This window comes from Lissotriton vulgaris, chromosome 1_1, assembly GCF_964263255.1.
Source record: "Lissotriton vulgaris chromosome 1_1, aLisVul1.2, whole genome shotgun sequence".
NCBI classification, from domain to species: Eukaryota; Metazoa; Chordata; class Amphibia; order Caudata; family Salamandridae; genus Lissotriton; species Lissotriton vulgaris.
Window position 1 is genome coordinate 39,743,206 of NC_141685.1, and position 8,237 is coordinate 39,751,442.

General features: G+C 45.9%; 1 long non-coding RNA gene across 1 annotated transcript in view; it reads left to right on the plus strand.

Moving 5' to 3' along the window:
* LOC147737109 (uncharacterized) overlaps window positions 1-4,502 on the plus strand; it is a 32,383-nt gene extending 27,881 nt beyond the window's left edge. The window contains exons 2-3 of the long non-coding RNA XR_015309806.1: window positions 2,548-2,598; window positions 4,382-4,502. This is a non-coding gene — a long non-coding RNA (uncharacterized LOC147737109). The remainder of the gene's footprint in view (window positions 1-2,547; window positions 2,599-4,381) is intronic.
* The last annotated feature ends 3,735 nt before the right edge of the window (window positions 4,503-8,237 follow it).

Genomic DNA, 8,237 nt, shown 5'->3' on the forward strand with positions numbered 1-8,237 from the left:
GGTCCCTGTGACCCCTCTTCCCCCTGAGCTCCCAACGTCTGCCCAGCCTCTATTGCCCTTTGATCCTCTCTTCAACGCCTTTAACCTGCATACCAGTTCTCCACCCTCCCCTCCCTAACAACTTAGAAACCCATTAACCTTAAATTGTCCAGGGCCCGCCATTCGTGCGTGCGCGTCCTTGGAAGTTGGAATAGTTGGGAACGTGTGTGTCCAGTTCCCCGGGTCTTCACACTCCCCGTGTCTCTATGCTCCCCGCAGACTTCTTCGCCACCCACTCAGCCGTGCAAATGTCACTTATGTGTCCCTCAGTCGTTCACGGTGTCATCATGGGGGAATGTTTCCTTCGACAATGTCTCCAGCACTGCCAGTCTTTCTTGTTCCATGGTCTTGGGGTCCGGTCTCGTCGCTCGCTCTGTGCTACGCCTCCCGTAGACCTTATGCCATCTTTCTCGAGGAGTTTTGGTCTGTGGGCCCTCTTTCTCCTCCTGGATTGGATTCTCGATGCCCAGCACCTGGCAAGTGTCCTGCATGGCTCTGAGCTGGAGAAATTTGCCCTGCCATATGAAAATCAGCTTGAAAGGGTGACCCAAAGAATACGGTATTCCTTGATTTCAAAGACGCGTGGCTGCCACTCGGAACACCCAACACTTTTGAAGGGGTATTAGAGCCAGGTCCTGGTACAAAGCTATGGAGTGGTCCTGATATCCTAGTGGTTGCTTGTCCCTGGCAGCACGTAATATACACTCTTTTAGTTGAAAGTCTGGAATGTAAGCCAAAATATCCGGTGGGGGCGCCCAGTATGCTCCTGAAGAGACCTTGGAGGTATTGTGTGATGTCTGGCCCTTCTTCTTTAGGTGGAACTCCATTAACGCGGATGTTGTTTTGCCAAGAACGATTCTCCAGGTCTTCTGTGTGTGCCTGGAGATCGCTCTGTTGAGCCTTGAACCGGAGTATCTCTTGCTGTAGATGCTCCACCTCCTCTTCCCGGGCTTGCTCCTGATCCTCGTTGGAGGCCACACGGTCCCCAACAGCATCGACGTCCCGCCTTATCATAAGGCGGGACGTTGTTGGCGGTTGGGAACGTGTGGCTTCCATCGGTTATCTCCTTCATCTCCCCCGCTATTTCCCTTTTCAGCGTCTGCAAGTCGCCTTGTAATGCACCGAATAGTTACTCTAAAAAGGCGTTGGTAACTGGGGCTTCAGAGGTGTCCGCATCTTGGCTGATTTGTGTCGTTGGGGAGAGCCTCCCTTCTCTGCTGCCGGTCATCCGGAGCTTGGTCAGTATCTTTTTTAGATTCTGATCCTTCTTGCTTCTCGCTGAGGACATGGCTCCTATATCTCTTACCACATCACCAGGCCGGCCTGCCTTGTCGTGGGGGTCCTAGCCCCAGTGGGTGGCTGTCATCGGGTTGTCCTCCCGCTGAGCTCCACTACGCTGTTGCATGATGGTGAGGGCCAGAGTTGTCACTCCCTTTCAATCTCGTCCGGGCCTTGCTGCCTGCCGACCGTCTGCTATTGCCCTACTGGGCATCTGCTGCTTGTTCTCAATACTCTTTGCGCCCCAACCTGTCGTGAATCCCCCTGTAGGTCAGCAGCCCTATCTGAGCCTGGAGCACTAGATGTCTTCTTGGACCACTGCGTCTAATTCCTCCACTATGTGCTTGCAGGCCGTGACCTCCGGTTTCCTCTGACTTGGCAGTCAGCTCCAGAGAGACTAATCCGTGCCCGGGCCCCTCATCCATTGGCACCTTGTGATTCTTACAGCGTTACAGTTCATATCTCATTCCCCTTATTGGATTTTGTCATTTTAGTGTCATTTTGTTGAATACATTTTACTTTATATTTCTATCTCGGTTTGGGTTTATTATTGTTTTGCATTTTGACTTTTACTTTTTTGGTTTCTGCATAAATATTTTACATATTACCTTAAGTAAGCCTTCCTGTTCGGTGTTTAGGTACCAGGGGGTTGATCCTAGGTTAATTGAATGGCTTTGAAAGGTCACTCTCACAACGGTTGTGATTGTTCCTCATCTACCACAAATAATAAATCAGTTTCTTATAGAAACTATCTAAAATTATCTGCAAAACAGGCAGGTGATAACCTACCAGGGTTGAATCACCTGTGGACAAACTGGAATGTGGGACTAGTATTGTGTGGCAATAGAACCTCTAAAAATATTCAGCTTGCAGATGAACCAAGAATCACGCATGAATGTCACACCCTTTTAAAACAAGGTAGTCAGGAAAAGTGTGGCGAATATATTGCAGCTCTTTGCATTTTGACAGCCCCAAGCAAGTTTGAGAACAGAGTGGATGTATGTAGCAGAGACGAGTCTGTTCACCCAATGTGAGTGGTGAGATCCGCATTGCTGGTCTGCCTGAAGTTGTGATGCTGCTGACAGTAGCGTGTCTGCTAAAAGCGATGGCGTGACTGGTGGAACAATAAAGCCAAATAAGAGAAAGTTATCTTCCGACACCACAGTCTTCGTGACTGAGACCAGTGACACTGAAGACTCTGAGACTCACAGCAGTAATTTCTCCTTTCAGAGCGTTATTGCTGCAGATGGAGTGAAGCCAAGAAGTAAGCACATTACTAAGGTACCAACAAAGTTTAATATTGTTCATTTGTATTAACTGTTTCTTTTTTGCAGCATTTGGAAATGCATTTTCTAGTTTTGTTGCTTTTTGGTTAGTTTTTTATTGTAGGCTGTTACCTTTGGTTTAAAGGGAAAGATGCTGTAGTGTGTGACCTTAATGCTGATGTTTGCATTTCATTACCATCATTTGCTTATCCTGGAAAATCTCCAGGGTGTAGGAAGTTTGCTATTCCAGAGTTCTTTCTTCAGTTTCTGGGCAGTTGTCGCTCTGTGGCGATCTGTGGACCTGTTTCTCTGCTCTTCTTGTAGCAGCTCCTATCAGAGCTTCATCCTCCCGCCAACGATAGTAAGATGCCAGGCATCACCCAGCACACAACACAGCCTATGTTGGGCTAAGTCTGTCAGCTTGGCGCAGTTAGAGCGAGGATAAAGTTCTCCGGACCCATCTGGCTGTGAATGTAACCTAAGGGCTTAAGCTGAAATGTAGAGCTTACCTCCTTCCTGATTGGCTCCAGACTGCTGTGTGCAGACCCAATAGCTGGCAGCACCCTGGAGTATGTATGTATAAATCAGATTATGTTGGCAGCACCCTGCCATAGAGTAGGATTTCTGATAGTATTTTATTTCCTGACACATTAATGGAGATTGTCTGTTAACAGGCAGAAGAACAACACTGACCATACATTTTCCTGGGGTTGTCTTTAAAATTACGTACACATTAGGAATGGCATTTCGTTCTGCTGGAATAATAACACAAAATATCTTGCACTCTATGTTGTTGTATGGATTTTTGGCTGAAATGCATTCCATGTTTCATTCAAACGTGCTTTCTACAGGGCACATACATGATTTGCTGCTGTAGAGAAATAATGCTCCTGTGTACTGTGGCAGACTCAGAAATATTGAAAAACTTCATGATTTCTCTTTCAGCTCTTCATAGTAAAACCTTTCAATTTTTGACTCAGTCATTTGGCAGAAACATAACTTTGTACCATTAACATAGTTGTGATGGGGAACATTCATGTGGGGTTTGGACTGGCTCGTCCAGAGTGCTTGCTGACTTGGAGGAGTATGGAGTTGGCCACCTTGCCTGGTCCGGTGTGGAACCAAGCCAGCGATGCTTTGCTGCAGGCTCATTTGCCCTGATAGCTGGTCAACAGTTTGAGGAGGAGGAGGGGAAGGGCTGGCTAAGTGTGCCATGAGGCTGGCAGTTCAGTACATCCCTGAGAAGTGAGCTTTGAGTCGATGTGGTGTTCCTCTTATACCACATGCAATTCATCCTCTCCAAAGCCTCAAGAATTCCTGGGTGTGAAGGGCGGCTGATTCTGATTGGGTGCTTGATAGTTTTCCAGAAACTCATGTTCTTTATTGTTCATGTTTGTCAGTAGTCAATTAAACACGCCCAGGGGTTTTATCTCTTCAGTTGACACAAGCTGCAATAAATGTTTCTTTATCGTTGCAAAAAAATATGAACGGCCGACGAGCCTCTGTAGGTCAAAGAATGGAAGGGCTGGGGAACTGTCAGTCATCTCACTGCTAAGCAGAGCAGTGTCATGCTTCACCCTCTGTCATGCCTTTATAGCCCATCCTTTTAATGAGAAAAACAAAACTACAAGTCCCATAAGCAATAGTGGTGGAAGGTGTCACGCATGACCTGGGACAACATCCGATTCAGCACACCCAGTTCAATTTTTTAAGTATTTGAGACACTATTGAATTTATAACCTTTGTTTTTTATGGTCATGAGTCACCAGAATACTAAAAACGTGTCTTTTATTTTCAAGGTCAATTAAGTAATGGTCACCAGCTTGGAAGCTCTGTTAATTCTTCAGTATTTGTCATTGATCTCCACGTGTGGCTGGATTGGGTCTGCCCCCTGCATCTTTCCCGATAACTCGCACAGGTAAGGAGCTTGTAGCAGCAACATGATAACCCCATACTCGTCTGTAAGAAGTGCGCTCCGAGGCAGGTATCCGATCACTTTTGTGACACAAGGAAGGGCCAATATCTGCTATGTACATTTGTTAAAATAAAGCACAATCAAATCACAGTATACTGTTCCGGAGGTTCAGTCCCAGAGACATTATCTGTAACTGAACGCAGACACCCTAGGAAGCATGTGCTTTTAAGGTAAGTTGCGTTCACTCACCTGAAGGTGACATGCCTCATCATTGGGCTATCCTCCTCACCAGGCCGGCGCTACAATGCCTGGCGGGCACCACCAGAGGACACTTTGTCTCAGATCTTTTATTAAGTACGCCGGATGAGCATAGTAGGACAGAGGATGTTGTGTCATAAGAGGTGAGATTGGTGAATATCTGAATATAAGATCAACTATCGACCAGTTGCCACAATATAGTTAATGTGATCATCCTGGTCCATGTTGAGATTAAAAACAGTGGCAGAGAAATTGAGGAACTAATGGCGCCTATCACTGTGTGAAAGTGTTGATCACCTATGGACCTGCTGGTAAGCTGGGGTCTATACTTCAGGTCAACTTTTTTCATGCCTTGTGTAGTCATGGAGCAATCTGTTGGCATTTCATCAGGACCAAATATGGGAAAATGGGTAAATGTGACCTAATCTTCTCCACAGCGTGAGGAGCTCTGTAACTCTGTAACTCAAAGCCCTGCACCGTGCAAAGGTGATAAGGTGCCTATTACCATCTTACTACCACAGATGAGCACTGCCTAACAGAGTGCACTAGATACGGTAACCCTCCTAAAATTCAGAACAAACTGACTTGTCCAATAGCGAGGACGCCGCATCAGAGGGCAACTGGTTTGAAAAGCACATGCTTCCTAGGGTGCCTGCGTTCAGTTAGAGATAATGTCTGTGGGACTGAACCTCCAGAACAGTATACTGTGAGTTGATTTATATGAAGAATGTGTATTCTGGACTGTCATTTTCCTCGTCATCTCTTGTGATATGTAAAATAAAACACAACACACCAGGAGGCCAACAAATCTATCATACATTTAATGCAAAAATAGCAAAAAGCCAAGCAAACTAACAAGTGACAATTGTCTTTGCAATGGACGAGAGCATCCACCCTAGAGCAAGTTGGAGTATACAATGCTAATGCTACACAATGTATTTTATACACTTTTCTCCTAATACAAGTCAATGAAACATAAACACGCGATAGAAACAGTTACTGAAACAACACTAATGAGTAGGAGGCAGGATCTTCCTTCGAGAGGAATGTGAGGAGTCCGTGAGGTACAGATAAAAGATACACAGACTAGCTGCAGAATTCACTGTTTCTGGAAATAACACTTCTGTTTGTCAATATTCAATGTACTACAAGATGCAGGAAAGTGTGCAGATGGACATCACTAAATAAAATGGTTCTGGGCCCTAATAGAATCATGTAACTTTGCAGGCATATTAAGGCGAACAGTCACATCAAATTAATATAAGAATATTGTAATTTGGTTATGTAATATATCGATGCACGTTGTGACAGTGATGTGTATGATGTGTAAACAATTATCAGTATTAAAGAAACCAGTATATCCAGTTATGCTTTCTCAATTCCTTCTTCCTAGAGGCCACCACTGCTGCTAGCCAGCTGTATTCAGCAGTGCCACCTGTGACCTGAAATCCTGTATTTAATCAATACCAAATGTTGTCAATGCTTCTAGCCAACTCCGGTCACTGGTGCCACTCGCACCCCACCACCCTTGGGCCAGTTATTCTTTAAGCCAGCTCCTGTTAGTACTGGCCCCTGGGACCTGTTCTCATTCTAGCCAACTTGAGTCATTAGTAGCACCTTGGGACTAGTGATCATACTAACCAACTTCAGTCAGTATTGGCCCCCTGAGACCTATTATCCTGCTAAGTAACTCCAGTCAGTAGTGACCCCTGTACCTTAAATCCTGCTAGTCTACAAAACCAGAGGTCAACTCTACTGCCAACCAGTTCCAGTCAATATTGACATGTATTGTTACCCTGCTTGTCATGAATACCAGAGACCAGCGTTGTTGCTAGCCAGCTCCAGTCACCAGTGGCCCGTCACATATTATCCTCAATAGGATCAATGCCCAAGACCTGTGCAGCTGCTAACCTGCCCTAGTCAGTAGTGACCTCCCAGACCTGTTATTCTGCATATAATCAGCAAGGCTTCGGCCCTAATAACACTCACCCCACATCCTGATGGTATATTTGCAATGTAATTTATTTACATCATACAGTAGGTACCGCACTATTTCACACAATCCCAAAAACAAAGAAAATCAAAATTTGTCTAACCATTCAGCACTCCACCTTGTCAAAAATGACCAAATCACACCAAGCACTATAGCCTGCCACATCACATGGCACACTCAGCCACAACATGACAAGAAACCACGGCAGGGATTTGGGGCCATTAGTCCTCTGTTCGAGGCTTGTGTGCTATAGATGCACATGCTTTGCAACCTGCTGCCATCTTGTGTTGGGTCCGGATGTTTGCAAGTTGTTTTTCTTTGAAGAAGTCTTTCCAGTCACGAGGTAAGGTGACTCCACCTTTCGGTGATAGCGCGCATGGGCATCGATTCCATTGTTAGATTGTTTTTTACCCCAAACAGGTTTGGATGTGTATTGCTGGGCTCCGAAACCGCTCTTTGGGTTCCCCGCAGTCCACTCTACCCTCAACGGTAATGTTTCAGCACCCGTTTACCTGTTCTCCGCATTTCAAATAGATCGACAAACTCTCCATTTTTGATAGAAAACCTTGTGGGCAACCTTGTGGGCAACGCCTTGCTGCGTAGGGCCAGCCATCTGCAAATGGAAGGGACTCCATTCCATTTCTGTCCTGGGTGCCACGCCAAGTACCCTCACACCGACCTTCATCAAGTTTGTAACTTGTGCCTCTCTCCAGCGCACAAGGAGGAAGACTGCGAAGCTTGTCCAAGAGGACTCTACCCGATCATCAGGCTCGACGACGAGAGAGGCTGCGTCAAAGCATTCAACACACTTTGGATATCTTCGGGGAAGAATCTGACCAAGACGAGATAGAAGCGTCCGCCGTAGAAGAAGAGTCCTATCTTCTTGCCAGAGCTCAATCGTTGGGGCATGCTGGGGCAGCCATGTGATTGCAATTCTACATCATGCCAGTACCATAGGCGACTGACCAAATGTATAGGTTATCTTGTGCACTTCTGGCATCTAAAGAGGCCTAATAAACAGCATTTGGATGTTAGTTCAATACTTAGTTGTGTGGCATGCACCATTTCTTCTTCATCTGGTTGCCAGAAGGAGTGTATTTCATCGCAGGACCATGGTTAATGTAAGAAATCGGCCCCCACAGTGTTGCAGCGCAGGCATATATCTGGGCAAGACCCGACCATTCGATGAAGGTGACGTTAAGTAGGTTCTTTGCAGAAAATTATAATGTATCAGTCGAAAATGGGCATTACTAGAAACCATGCGTATTAGTTCACAGGCCCGCTGCCAGTCTTGATCTTCAATTGGAATGTCAAAGTCTAAATTCCAGGCCAATGGGCCCCAAGTGTGTAGTGCTTACTGTATCTGATCGCATTGTTCTGTAAAGATGCATAATTAGGTGTCTACACGCACCATAGGTTAGCAGTATCTCAAGGGTTTGAATATGCGGGGAGCTGTCGGATAGCATGGCCAGGTGTGCTTAGTTGTGTC